Source organism: Tachypleus tridentatus, chromosome 1, assembly GCF_004210375.1.
Source record: "Tachypleus tridentatus isolate NWPU-2018 chromosome 1, ASM421037v1, whole genome shotgun sequence".
Lineage (NCBI taxonomy): Eukaryota > Metazoa > Arthropoda > Merostomata > Xiphosura > Limulidae > Tachypleus > Tachypleus tridentatus.
Window position 1 is genome coordinate 167,886,398 of NC_134825.1, and position 13,692 is coordinate 167,900,089.

At 34.0% G+C, this 13,692-nt stretch overlaps 4 non-coding genes across 4 annotated transcripts; all 4 read right to left on the minus strand.

The window, feature by feature from the left end:
* Window positions 1-5,307: 5,307 nt before the first annotated feature.
* Window positions 5,308-5,379, minus strand: TRNAP-UGG (transfer RNA proline (anticodon UGG)). Its single transcript has one exon. It is a non-coding gene; the product is annotated as a tRNA-Pro (tRNA).
* A 2,685-nt stretch (window positions 5,380-8,064) lies between these two features.
* On the minus strand, window positions 8,065-8,135 carry TRNAP-UGG (transfer RNA proline (anticodon UGG)). The gene has a single exon. It is a non-coding gene; the product is annotated as a tRNA-Pro (tRNA).
* Window positions 8,136-10,845: 2,710 nt separating this feature from the next.
* On the minus strand, window positions 10,846-10,916 carry TRNAP-UGG (transfer RNA proline (anticodon UGG)). The gene has a single exon. It is a non-coding gene; the product is annotated as a tRNA-Pro (tRNA).
* Window positions 10,917-13,620: 2,704 nt separating this feature from the next.
* Window positions 13,621-13,692, minus strand: TRNAP-UGG (transfer RNA proline (anticodon UGG)). The gene has a single exon. It is a non-coding gene; the product is annotated as a tRNA-Pro (tRNA).

A 13,692-nucleotide genomic window follows, 5' to 3' on the forward strand; every position in this document is an offset into this window, starting at 1 on the left:
ATTATTACCCACAGTTTACACTTTGACTATTCTGTTATCAACGTAAGAGTTGGTTTGAGAGTCATATCATAAACGCCTCCATGGCTGAAAGGGCGACCATGTTTGGTGCAACGAGAAGTTCGAACCTGCGACATTAGGATTTAGAGTCCAATGACCATGCCTGAGTTATCTTCTTATCAAAATTCTCACGAAATTCATTTTACACTTTAAAATTATAAAGATATTTCTCTGAGTGACAGATCAAGAAAGAACGATAATGCGTCACCATTAATTCAATTACTGCAGCAAGAAGGAAACAGTCTTAGAATACGATTTGCATATTAGAAATTACACATATTTTACATTATTAGAGGAATAAAACCTCAGGCTGAAAATCGCATCCCTAGAATGTGACATGCAGTTTTAGAAACGTTCAAAAGTGCCTCGCATACCATGGTGGAATATATGTTTCGACATTTAGATGCTGATATGAAAGACTGCAATAAAGCTTTCTAGTTTCAAATTGAATGATTCCAGAACGTCCCAAACCAAAAAAACAAAAAAAAATCCGCTAACATTCAGGCCTATATTGATAACAGAACATTTGGACTTGACTTCCGTCAGAGTTTTCCTTCTTTTAAAGGTGTTTTGATAAAGAAATGAGGCCCTATAATACGTAATTTATTAATTTTCTCCTCGAGAGTTATCAATCGTGAAACTGTTGGTTGTTTACGTAGGTCAGAGATAAGATTTGTGAGGAAATAAGTCTTGAAGAAATTGCTTGTATTATGATACAGACGGCGATAAAAGTTAGAATTATGTTCTCTTTGTCACGTAACATATATTTAAGAGCGTAAAAGTGCCACTAACCTGTAAAAGTAGTAGTTCTTCGAATGTCATCTTCATACCTGCTCGTTTATTAGAAATAAGTTTCTCTTTGAATTACGTATGATTCCTGATGCACCTTTTCGTCATTGTTATCATGAGTGGAGTTTTAACCTTAATATTTATTTTACATTGCTAATACACCCAACTTCATTCAACTCGGACAGCTGTAACGCTTCTGAAATAACAACCCTAAAATCAGGGTTTCATACTTCTTGATGGACGCCTACATGTGGTTTTGCTACAAGAAAACATACACTCTTAAACTGACAAATAAAGAATTTTAATTTTAATGGTAAAAATAAGACACACATAATTAAAGATCCATTAATGGAAAGAAACACTATGTTGCTTTAACAAATGTTCATATATCCTACAACAGTAAATACATACACAAAATCGTGAAAATACTCTCGAGATCCTTACAAACGCCTAACTTTGTGCGACGTACTTACAATACCGAATAATGATTTAGTTCATTCGTCAAATATACGTAATGAACATATCTGAGTCTTGTAATATTACGATGTACAGTGCAAGAAGTGTTTGACGTTTTGTAGCCGTAACGATCACTTTTTTTTTGCACAACTCTTTTTTTTTTTCAATCCGCTGTTTTATGGAAATTCAAAGGATTGGGATTTTGAAGAATTTCGTAAAATATGGAAATATATTATTGGTTAAAGTGTGGTAGTTTGAATGAAATTTTCTCCTTTGTTAATATTAATTAATTTGACTAAACACGTGTTTTGTTTCCGCTTTAAAGAGGCAGCGTCGTGGCTTTCTACAGTTAAGTTTGAAAGTGTACTATAAAGAAATGGCATCATAAGTATATTTTATCGGCCAGATCTAATACACCTTAAATATTACAGAGGTTAATGAGATCTGAATCAGGGCGAATGACAAGGTGAATGTATATTTTAGGGTATACAACAATTTCCAAATTAACAAAATGGAATTAGTTGTTACTATCTCATCTTGATGTAGTTGGATTAATATATTAGTTTTGTTTATGTTATGTTATATTAATTTTGATAAATAATTTAACCACAATAAATTATTTTGCATTTTAATATAAATGAATGATATTCTGACATTGTATTTGCAGGGTTGCGTTAAAAGTACGTGACACAGAGACAGTATTGAACTAGTATTTTAAAGGCCGCTATAGCATAACGTGGCACACAGATTGCCTTGAACAAATGTATTACAGGGATGCTGTGACACGTAAGCGGTCTTGAACAACTGTTTCACAGGGCTGCTTTTACACACGTGACACACAGACATTTATGTGTTATTATTTTACATTTTTTCAGTTCATTATCATCGTCGCTGTAATGCGACTTTAATTTCTTCAATGTTAGGAACGGTGTGTGTGTTGTCTTAGAGCAATGCTAGATCGAGGTATCTGCTGAATCCACGAGAGGTATTGATGTTACGAACGATATTTAGAGCGATGAGTTTTTATTCACGTAAGAGCCCATTTTTGAAGCTGGTGAATTCAGCAGTTTAGGGAAAGGAGATTTTAGGAAATTCTATGGTTCCCCTCGCGGTGTAATGAAAACTTTACACTTCTGCAAATATATAAATTTATGCATGACAAACACAACTAATCTTGGTATATGGATATAAAATAGTGATATTAGAATAATACACCTTTTTCACTGCTCAGAAGTATCACTGAAAGTGAGAGAAAAGGGCTCGTCCGGGATTTGAACCCGGACCTCTGCACCCAAAGCGAGAATCATACCCCTAGACCAACGAGCCGATTTTCGACAACCCTTTGTAAAGTATATGAAAATATCTATTTAGTTTGATGCTACATATATTTCGTCTAAATAAAATAAAGTTGTTCTCTAAGTGTATTAACAAGCTGTCACCATAAAAACTCTAAAAGTATTACGAAATGGATTATTACCCACAGCCTACACTTGACTATTCTGTTATCAACGAAGAGTTGGTTTGAGAGTCATATCATAACGCCTCCATGGCTGAAAGGGCGACCATGTTTGGTGCAACCGAAGTTCGAACCTGCGACATTAGGATTTAGAGTCCAATGACCATGCCGAGGCATCTCTTATCAAAATTCTCACGAAATTCATTTACACTTTAAAATTATAAAGATATTCTCGAGTGACAGATCAAAAGAACGATAATGACGTCACCATTAATTCAATTACTGCAGCAAGAAGGAAACAGTCTTAGAATACGATTTGCATATTAGAAATTACACATATTTTACATTATTAGAGGAATAAAACCTCAGGCTGAAAATCGCATCCCTAGAATGTGACATGCAGTTTTAGAAACGTTCAAAAAGTGCCTCGTACCATGGTGGAATATATCGTTTCGACATTTAGATGCTGATATGAAAGACTGCAATAAAGCTTTCTAGTTTCAAATTGAATGATTCCAGAACGTCCCAAACCAAAAAACACAAAAAAAATCCGCTAACATTCGAAGCCTATATTGATAACAGAACATTTGGACTTGACTTCCGTCAGAGTTTTCCTTTTTTTAAAGGTGTTTTGATAAAGAAATGAGGCCCTATAATACGTAATTTATTAATTTTCTCCTCGAGAGTTATCAATCGTGAAACTGTTGGTTGTTTACGTAGGTCAGAGATAAGATTTGTGAGGAAATAAGTCTTGAAGAAACTGCTTCGTATTATGATACAGACGGCGATAAATAGTTAGAATTATGTTCTCTTTGTCACGTAACATATATTTAAGAGCGTAAAAGTGCCACTAACCTGTAAAAGTAGTAGTTCTTCGAATGTCATCTTCATACCTGCTCGTTTATTAGAAATAAGTTTTCTTTTGAATTACGTATGATTCCTGATGCACCTTTTTCGTCATTGTTATCATGAGTGGAGTTTTAACTCTTAATATTTATTTTTACATTGCTAATACACCCAACTTCATTCAACTCGGACAGCTGTAACGCTTCGAAATAACAACCCTAAAATCAGGGTTTCATACTCTTGATGGAAACGCCTACATGTGGTTTTGCTACAAGAAAACACACTCTTAAACTGACAAATAAAGAATTTTAATTTTAATGGTAAAAAATAAGACACACATAATTAAAGATCCATTAATGGAAAGAAACACTATGTTGCTTTAACAAATGTTCATATATCCTACAACAGTAAATACATACACAAAATCGTGAAAATACTTCTCGAGATCCTTTTACAAACGCCTAACTTTGTGCGACGTACTTACAATACCGAATAATGATTTAGTTCATTCGTCAAATATACGTAATGAACATATCTGAGTCTTGTAATATTACGATGTACAGTGCAAGAAGTGTTTGACGTTTTGTAGCCGTAACGATCACTTTTTTTGCACAACTCTTTTTTTTTTTCAATCGCTGTTTCTTTATGGAAATTCAGCGATTGGATTTTGAAGAATTTCGTAAAATATGGAAATATATTATTTAAAGTGTGTGGTAGTTTGAATGAAATTTTCTCCTTTGTTAATATTAATTAATTTGACTAAACACGTGTTTCTGTTTCCGCTTTAAAGAGGCAGCGTCGTGGCTTTCACAGTTAAGTTTGAAAGTGTACTATAAAGAAATGGCATCATAAGTATATTTTTATCGGCCAGATCTAATACACCTTAAATATTACAGAGGTTAATGAGATCTGAATCAGAAGGAATGACAAGGTGAATGTATATTTTAGGGTATACAACAATTTCCAAATTAACAAAATGGAATTAGTTGTTACTATCTCATCTTGATGTAGTTGGATTAATATATTAGTTTTTTTGTTTATGTTATGTTATATTAATTTTGATAAATAATTTAACCACAATAAATTATTTTGCATTTTAATATAAATGAATGATATTCTGACATTGTATTTGCAGGGTTGCGTTAAAGTACGTGACACAGAGACAGTATTGAACTAGTATTTTAAAGGGCACACAGATTGCCTTAAACAAATGTATTACAGGGATGATGTGACACGTAAGCGGTCTTGAACAACTGTTTCACAGGGCTGCTTTTACACACGTGACACACAGACATTTATGTTATTATTTTACATTTTTCAGTTCATTATCATCGTCGCTGTAATGCGACTTTAATTTCTTCAATCATGTTAGGAACGGGTGTGTGTGTTGTCTTAGAGCAATGCTAGATCGAGGTATCTGCTGAATCCACGAGAGGTATTGATGTTACGAACGATATTTAGAGCGATGAGTTTTTATTCACGTAAGAGCCCATTTTTGAAGCTGGTGAATTCAGCAGTTTAGGGAAAGGAGATTTTAGGAAATTCTATGGTTCCCCTCGCGGTGTAATGAAAACTTTACACTTCTGCAAATATATAAATTTATGCATGACAAACACAACTAATCTTGGTATATGGATATAAAATAGTGTTAGAATAATACACCTTTTTCACTGCTCAGAAGTATCACTGAAAGTGAGAGAAAAGGGCTCGTCCGGGATTTGAACCCGGGACCTCTCGCACCCAAAGCGAGAATCATACCCCTAGACCAACGAGCCGATTTTCGACAACCTCTTGTAAAGTATATCAAAATATATTTAGTTTGATGCTACATATATTTCGTCTAAATAAAATAAAGTTGTTCTCTAAGTGTATTAACAAGCTGTCACCATAAAAACTCTAAAAGTATTACGAAATGGATTATTACCCACAGCCTACACTTGGACTATTCTGTTATCAACGAAGAGTTGGTTTGAGAGTCATATCATAACGCCTCCATGGCTGAAAGGGCGACCATGTTTGGTGCAACCGAAGTTCGAACCTGCGACATTAGGATTTAGAGTCCAATGACCATGCCGAGGCATCTCTTATCAAAATTCTCACGAAATTCATTTACACTTTAAAATTATAAAGATATTTCTCGAGTGACAGATCAAAAGAACGATAATGACGTCACCATTAATTCAATTACTGCAGCAAGAAGGAAACAGTCTTAGAATACGATTTGCATATTAGAAATTACACATATTTTACATTATTAGAGGAATAAAACCTCAGGCTGAAAATCGCATCCCTAGAATGTGACATGCAGTTTTAGAAACGTTCAAAAAGTGCCTCGTACCATGGTGGAATATATCGTTTCGACATTTAGATGCTGATATGAAAGACTGCAATAAAGCTTTCTAGTTTCAAATTGAATGATTCCAGAACGTCCCAAACCAAAAAACAAAAAAAATCCGCTAACATTCGAAGCCTATATTGATAACAGAACATTTGGACTTGACTTCCGTCAGAGTTTTCCCTTTTTTTTAAAGGTGTTTTGATAAAGAAATGAGGCCCTATAATACGTAATTTATTAATTTTCTCCTCGAGAGTTATCAATCGTGAAACTGTTGGTTGTTTACGTAGGTCAGAGATAAGATTTGTGAGGAAATAAGTCTTGAAGAAACTGCTTCGTATTATGATACAGACGGCGATAAATAGTTAGAATTATGTTCTCTTTGTCACGTAACATATATTTAAGAGCGTAAAAGTGCCACTAACCTGTAAAGTAGTAGTTCTTCGAATGTCATCTTCATACCTGCTCGTTTATTAGAAATAAGTTTCTCTTTGAATTACGTATGATTCCTGATGCACCTTTTTCGTCATTGTTATCATGAGTGGAGTTTTAACTCTTAATATTTATTTTTACATTGCTAATACACCCAACTTCATTCAACTCGGACAGCTGTAACGCTTCGAAATAACAACCCTAAAATCAGGGTTTCATACTTCTTGATGGAAACGCCTACATGTGGTTTTGCTACAAGAAAACACACTCTTAAACTGACAAATAAAGAATTTTAATTTTAATGGTAAAAATAAGACACACATAATTAAAGATCCATTAATGGAAAGAAACACTATGTTGCTTTAACAAATGTTCATATATCCTACAACAGTAAATACATACACAAAATCGTGAAAATACTTCTCGAGATCCTTTTACAAACGCCTAACTTTGTGCGACGTACTTACAATACCGAATAATGATTTAGTTCATTCGTCAAATATACGTAATGAACATATCTGAGTCTTGTAATATTACGATGTACAGTGCAAGAAGTGTTTGACGTTTTGTAGCCGTAACGATCACTTTTTTTTTGCACAACTCTTTTTTTTTTTCAATCGCTGTTTCTTTATGGAAATTCAGCGATTGGGATTTTTGAAGAATTTCGTAAAATATGGAAATATATTATTGGTTAAAGTGTGGTAGTTTGAATGAAATTTTCTCCTTTTGTTAATATTAATTAATTTGACTAAACACGTGTTTCTGTTTCCGCTTTAAAGAGGCAGCGTCGTGGCTTTCACAGTTAAGTTTGAAAGTGTACTATAAAGAAATGGCATCATAAGTATATTTTTATCGGCCAGATCTAATACACCTTAAATATTACAGAGGTTAATGAGATCTGAATCAGGGCGAATGACAAGGTGAATGTATATTTTAGGGTATACAACAATTTCCAAATTAACAAAATGGAATTAGTTGTTACTATCTCATCTTGATGTAGTTGGATTAATATATTAGTTTTTGTTTATGTTATGTTATATTAATTTTGATAAATAATTTAACCACAATAAATTATTTTGCATTTTAATATAAATGAATGATATTCTGACATTGTATTTGCAGGGTTGCGTTAAAGTACGTGACACAGAGACAGTATTGAACTAGTATTTTAAAGGGCACACAGATTGCCTTAAACAAATGTATTACAGGGATGCTGTGACACGTAAGCGGTCTTGAACAACTGTTTCACAGGGCTGCTTTTACACACGTGACACACAGACATTTATGTGTTATTATTTTACATTTTTTCAGTTCATTATCATCGTCGCTGTAATGCGACTTTAATTTCTTCAATCATGTTAGGAACGGGTGTGTGTGTTGTCTTAGAGCAATGCTAGATCGAGGTATCTGCTGAATCCACGAGAGGTATTGATGTTACGAACGATATTTAGAGCGATGAGTTTTTATTCACGTAAGAGCCCATTTTTGAAGCTGGTGAATTCAGCAGTTTAGGGAAAGGAGATTTTAGGAAATTCTATGGTTCCCCTCGCGGTGTAATGAAAACTTTACACTTCTGCAAATATATAAATTTATGCATGACAAACACAACTAATCTTGGTATATGGATATAAAATAGTGTTAGAATAATACACCTTTTTCACTGCTCAGAAGTATCACTGAAAGTGAGAGAAAAGGGCTCGTCCGGGATTTGAACCCGGGACCTCTCGCACCCAAAGCGAAAATCATACCCTAGACCAACGAGCCGATTTTCGACAACCCTTTGTAAAGTATATGAAAATATCTATTTAGTTTGATGCTACATATATTTCGTCTAAATAAAATAAAGTTGTTCTCTAAGTGTATTAACAAGCTGTCACCATAAAAACTCTAAAAGTATTACGAAATGGATTATTACCCACAGCCTACACTTGGACTATTCTGTTATCAACGAAGAGTTGGTTTGAGAGTCATATCATAACGCCTCCATGGCTGAAAGGGCGACCATGTTTGGTGCAACCGAAGTTCGAACCTGCGACATTAGGATTTAGAGTCCAATGACCATGCCGAGGCATCTCTTATCAAAATTCTCACGAAATTCATTTACACTTTAAAATTATAAAGATATTTCTCGAGTGACAGATCAAAAGAACGATAATGACGTCACCATTAATTCAATTACTGCAGCAAGAAGGAAACAGTCTTAGAATACGATTTGCATATTAGAAATTACACATATTTTACATTATTAGAGGAATAAAACCTCAGGCTGAAAATCGCATCCCTAGAATGTGACATGCAGTTTTAGAAACGTTCAAAAAAGTGCCTCGTACCATGGTGGAATATATCGTTTCGACATTTAGATGCTGATATGAAAGACTGCAATAAAGCTTTCTAGTTTCAAATTGAATGATTCCAGAACGTCCCAAACCAAAAACAAAAAAAAATCCGCTAACATTCGAAGCCTATATTGATAACAGAAGATTTGGACTTGACTGACTTCCGTCAGAGTTTTCCCTTTTTTCTAAAGGTGTTTTTGATAAAGAAATGAGGCCCTATAATACGTAATTTATTAATTTTCTCCTCGAGAGTTATCAATCGTGAAACTGTTGGTTGTTTACGTAGGTCAGAGATAATATTTGTGAGGAAATAAGTCTTGAAGAAACTGCTTCGTATTATGATACAGACGGCGATAAATAGTTAGAATTATGTTCTCTTTGTCACGTAACATATATTTAAGAGCGTAAAAGTGCCACTAACCTGTAAAAGTAGTAGTTCTTCGAATGTCATCTTCATACCTGCTCGTTTATTAGAAATAAGTTTCTCTTTGAATTACGTATGATTCCTGATGCACCTTTTCGTCATTGTTATCATGAGTGGAGTTTTAACTCTTAATATTTATTTTACATTGCTAATACACCCAACTTCATTCAACTCGGACAGCTGTAACGCTTCGAAATAACAACCCTAAAATCAGGGTTTCATACTTCTTGATGGAAACGCCTACATGTGGTTTTGCTACAAGAAAACACACTCTTAAACTGACAAATAAAGAATTTTAATTTTAATGGTAAAAATAAGACACACATAATTAAAGATCCATTAATGGAAAGAAACACTATGTTGCTTTAACAAATGTTCATATATCCTACAACAGTAAATACATACAGAAACTCGTAAAAATACTTCTCGAGATCCTTTTACAAACGCCTAACTTTGTGCGACGTACTTACAATACCGAATAATGATTTAGTTCATTCGTCAAATATACGTAATGAACATATCTGAGTCTTGTAATATTACGATGTACAGTGCAAGAAGTGTTTGACGTTTTGTAGCCGTAACGATCACTTTTTTTTTGCACAACTCTTTTTTTTTTTTCAATCGCTGTTTCTTTATGGAAATTCAGCGATTGGGATTTTTGAAGAATTTCGTAAAATATGGAAATATATTATTGGTTAAAGTGTGGTAGTTTGAATGAAATTTTCTCCTTTTGTTAATATTAATTAATTTGACTAAACACGTGTTTCTGTTTCCGCTTTAAAGAGGCAGCGTCGTGGCTTTCACAGTTAAGTTTGAAAGTGTACTATAAAGAAATGGCATCATAAGTATATTTTATCGGCCAGATCTAATACACCTTAAATATTACAGAGGTTAATGAGATCTGAATCAGGGCGAATGACAAGGTGAATGTATATTTTAGGGTATACAACAATTTCCAAATTAACAAAATGGAATTAGTTGTTACTATCTCATCTTGATGTAGTTGGATTAATATATTAGTTTTTGTTTATGTTATGTTATATTAATTTTGATAAATAATTTAACCACAATAAATTATTTTGCATTTTAATATAAATGAATGATATTCTGACATTGTATTTGCAGGGTTGCGTTAAAGTACGTGACACAGAGACAGTATTGAACTAGTATTTTAAAGGGCCGCTATAGCATACGTGGCACACAGATTGCCTTGAACAAATGTATTACAGGGATGCTGTGACACGTAAGCGGTCTTGAACAACTGTTTCACAGGGCTGCTTTTACACACGTGACACACAGACATTTATGTGTTATTATTTTACATTTTTTCAGTTCATTATCATCGTCGCTGTAATGCGACTTTAATTTCTTCAATCATGTTAGGAACGGGTGTGTGTGTTGTCTTAGAGCAATGCTAGATCGAGGTATCTGCTGAATCCACGAGAGGTATTGATGTTACGAACGATATTTAGAGCGATGAGTTTTTATTCACGTAAGAGCCCATTTTTGAAGCTGGTGAATTCAGCAGTTTAGGGAAAGGAGATTTTAGGAAATTCTATGGTTCCCCTCGCGGTGTAATGAAAACTTTACACTTCTGCAAATATATAAATTTATGCATGACAAACACAACTAATCTTGGTATATGGATATAAAATAGTGTTAGAATAATACACCTTTTTCACTGCTCAGAAGTATCACTGAAAGTGAGAGAAAAGGGCTCGTCCGGGATTTGAACCGGGACCTCTCGCACCCAAAGCGAGAATCATACCCCTAGACCAACGAGCCGATTTTCGACAACCCTTTGTAAAGTATATGAAAATATCTATTTAGTTTGATGCTACATATATTTCGTCTAAATAAAATAAAGTTGTTCTCTAAGTGTATTAACAAGCTGTCACAATAAAAACTCTAAAAGTATTACGAAATGGATTATTACCCACAGCCTACACTTGGACTATTCTGTTATCAACGAAGAGTTGGTTTGAGAGTCATATCATAACGCCTCCATGGCTGAAAGGGCGACCATGTTTGGTGCAACCGAAGTTCGAACCTGCGACATTAGGATTTAGAGTCCAATGACCATGCCGAGGCATCTCTTATCAAAATTCTCACGAAATTCATTTACACTTTAAAATTATAAAGATATTTCTCGAGTGACAGATCAAAAGAACGATAATGACGTCACCATTAATTCAATTACTGCAGCAAGAAGGAAACAGTCTTAGAATACGATTTGCATATTAGAAATTACACATATTTTACATTATTAGAGGAATAAAACCTCAGGCTGAAAATCGCATCTCTAGAATGTGACATGCAGTTTTAGAAACGTTCAAAAAGTGCCTCGTACCATGGTGGAATATATCGTTTCGACATTTAGATGCTGATATGAAAGACTGCAATAAAGCTTTCTAGTTTCAAATTGAATGATTCCAGAACGTCCCAAACCAAAAACACAAAAAAATCCGCTAACATTCGAAGCCTATATTGATAACAGAACATTTGGACTTGACTTCCGTCAGAGTTTTCCCTTTTTTTTAAAGGTGTTTTTGATAAAGACATGAGGCCCTATAATACGTAATTTATTAATTTTCTCCTCGAGAGTTATCAATCGTGAAACTGTTGGTTGTTTACGTAGGTCAGAGATAAGATTTGTGAGGAAATAAGTCTTGAAGAAACTGCTTCGTATTATGATACAGACGGCGATAAATAGTTAGAATTATGTTCTCTTTGTCACGTAACATATATTTAAGAGCGTAAAAGTGCCACTAACCTGTAAAAGTAGTAGTTCTTCGAATGTCATCTTCATACCTGCTCGTTTATTAGAAATAAGTTTCTCTTTGAATTACGTATGATTCCTGATGCACCTTTTCGTCATTGTTATCATGAGTGGAGTTTTAACTCTTAATATTTATTTTTACATTGCTAATACACCCAACTTCATTCAACTCGGACAGCTGTAACGCTTCGAAATAACAACCCTAAAATCAGGGGTTTCATACTTCTTGATGGAAACGCCTACATGTGGTTTTGCTACAAGAAAAACACACTCTTTAACTGACAAATAAAGAATTTTAATTTTAATGGTAAAAATAAGACACACATAATTAAAGATCCATTAATGGAAAGAAACACTATGTTGCTTTAACAAATGTTCATATATCCTACAACAGTAAATACATACACAAAATCGTGAAAATACTTCTCGAGATCCTTTTACAAACGCCTAACTTTGTGCGACGTACTTACAATACCGAATAATGATTTAGTTCATTCGTCAAATATACGTAATGAACATATCTGAGTCTTGTAATATTACGATGTACAGTGCAAGAAGTGTTTGACGTTTTGTAGCCGTAACGATCACTTTTTTTTGCACAACTCTTTTTTTTTTTTCAATCGCTGTTTCTTTATGGAAATTCAGCGATTGGGATTTTTGAAGAATTTCGTAAAATATGGAAATATATTATTGGTTAAAGTGTGGTAGTTTGAATGAAATTTTCTCCTTTGTTAATATTAATTAATTTGACTAAACACGTGTTTCTGTTTCCGCTTTAAAGAGGCAGCGTCGTGGCTTTCACAGTTAAGTTTGAAAGTGTACTATAAAGAAATGGCATCATAAGTATATTTTTATCGGCCAGATCTAATACACCTTAAATATTACAGAGGTTAATGAGATCTGAATCAGGGCGAATGACAAGGTGAATGTATATTTTAGGGTATACAACAATTTCCAAATTAACAAAATGGAATTAGTTGTTACTATCTCATCTTGATGTAGTTGGATTAATATATTAGTTTTTGTTTATGTTATGTTATATTAATTTTGATAAATAATTTAACCACAATAAATTATTTTGCCTTTTAATATAAATGAATGATATTCTGACATTGTATTTGCAGGGTTGCGTTAAAGTACGTGACACAGAGACAGTATTGAACTAGTATTTTAAAGGGCCGCTATAGCATACGTGGCACACAGATTGCCTTGAACAAATGTATTACAGGGATGCTGTGACACGTAAGCGGTCTTGAACAACTGTTTCACAGGGTTGCTTTTACACACGTGACACACAGACATTTATGTGCTATTATTTTACATTTTTTCAGTTCATTATCATCGTCGCTGTAATGCGACTTTAATTTCTTCAATCATGTTAGGAACGGGTGTGTGTGTTGTCTTAGAGCAATGCTAGATCGAGGTATCTGCTGAATCCACGAGAGGTATTGATGTTACGAACGATATTTAGAGCGATGAGTTTTATTCACGTAAGAGCCCATTTTGAAGCTGGTGAATTCAGCAGTTTAGGGAAGGAGATTTTAGGAAATTCTATGGTTCCCCTCGCGGTGTAATGAAAACTTTACACTTCTGCAAATATATAAATTTATGCATGACAAACACAACTAATCTTGGTATATGGATATAAAATAGTGTTAGAATAATACACCTTTTTCACTGCTCACAAGTATCACTGAAAGTGAAAGAAAAGGGTTCGTCCGGGATTTGAACCCGGGACCTCTCGCACCCAAAGCGAAAATCATACCCCTAGACCAACGAGCC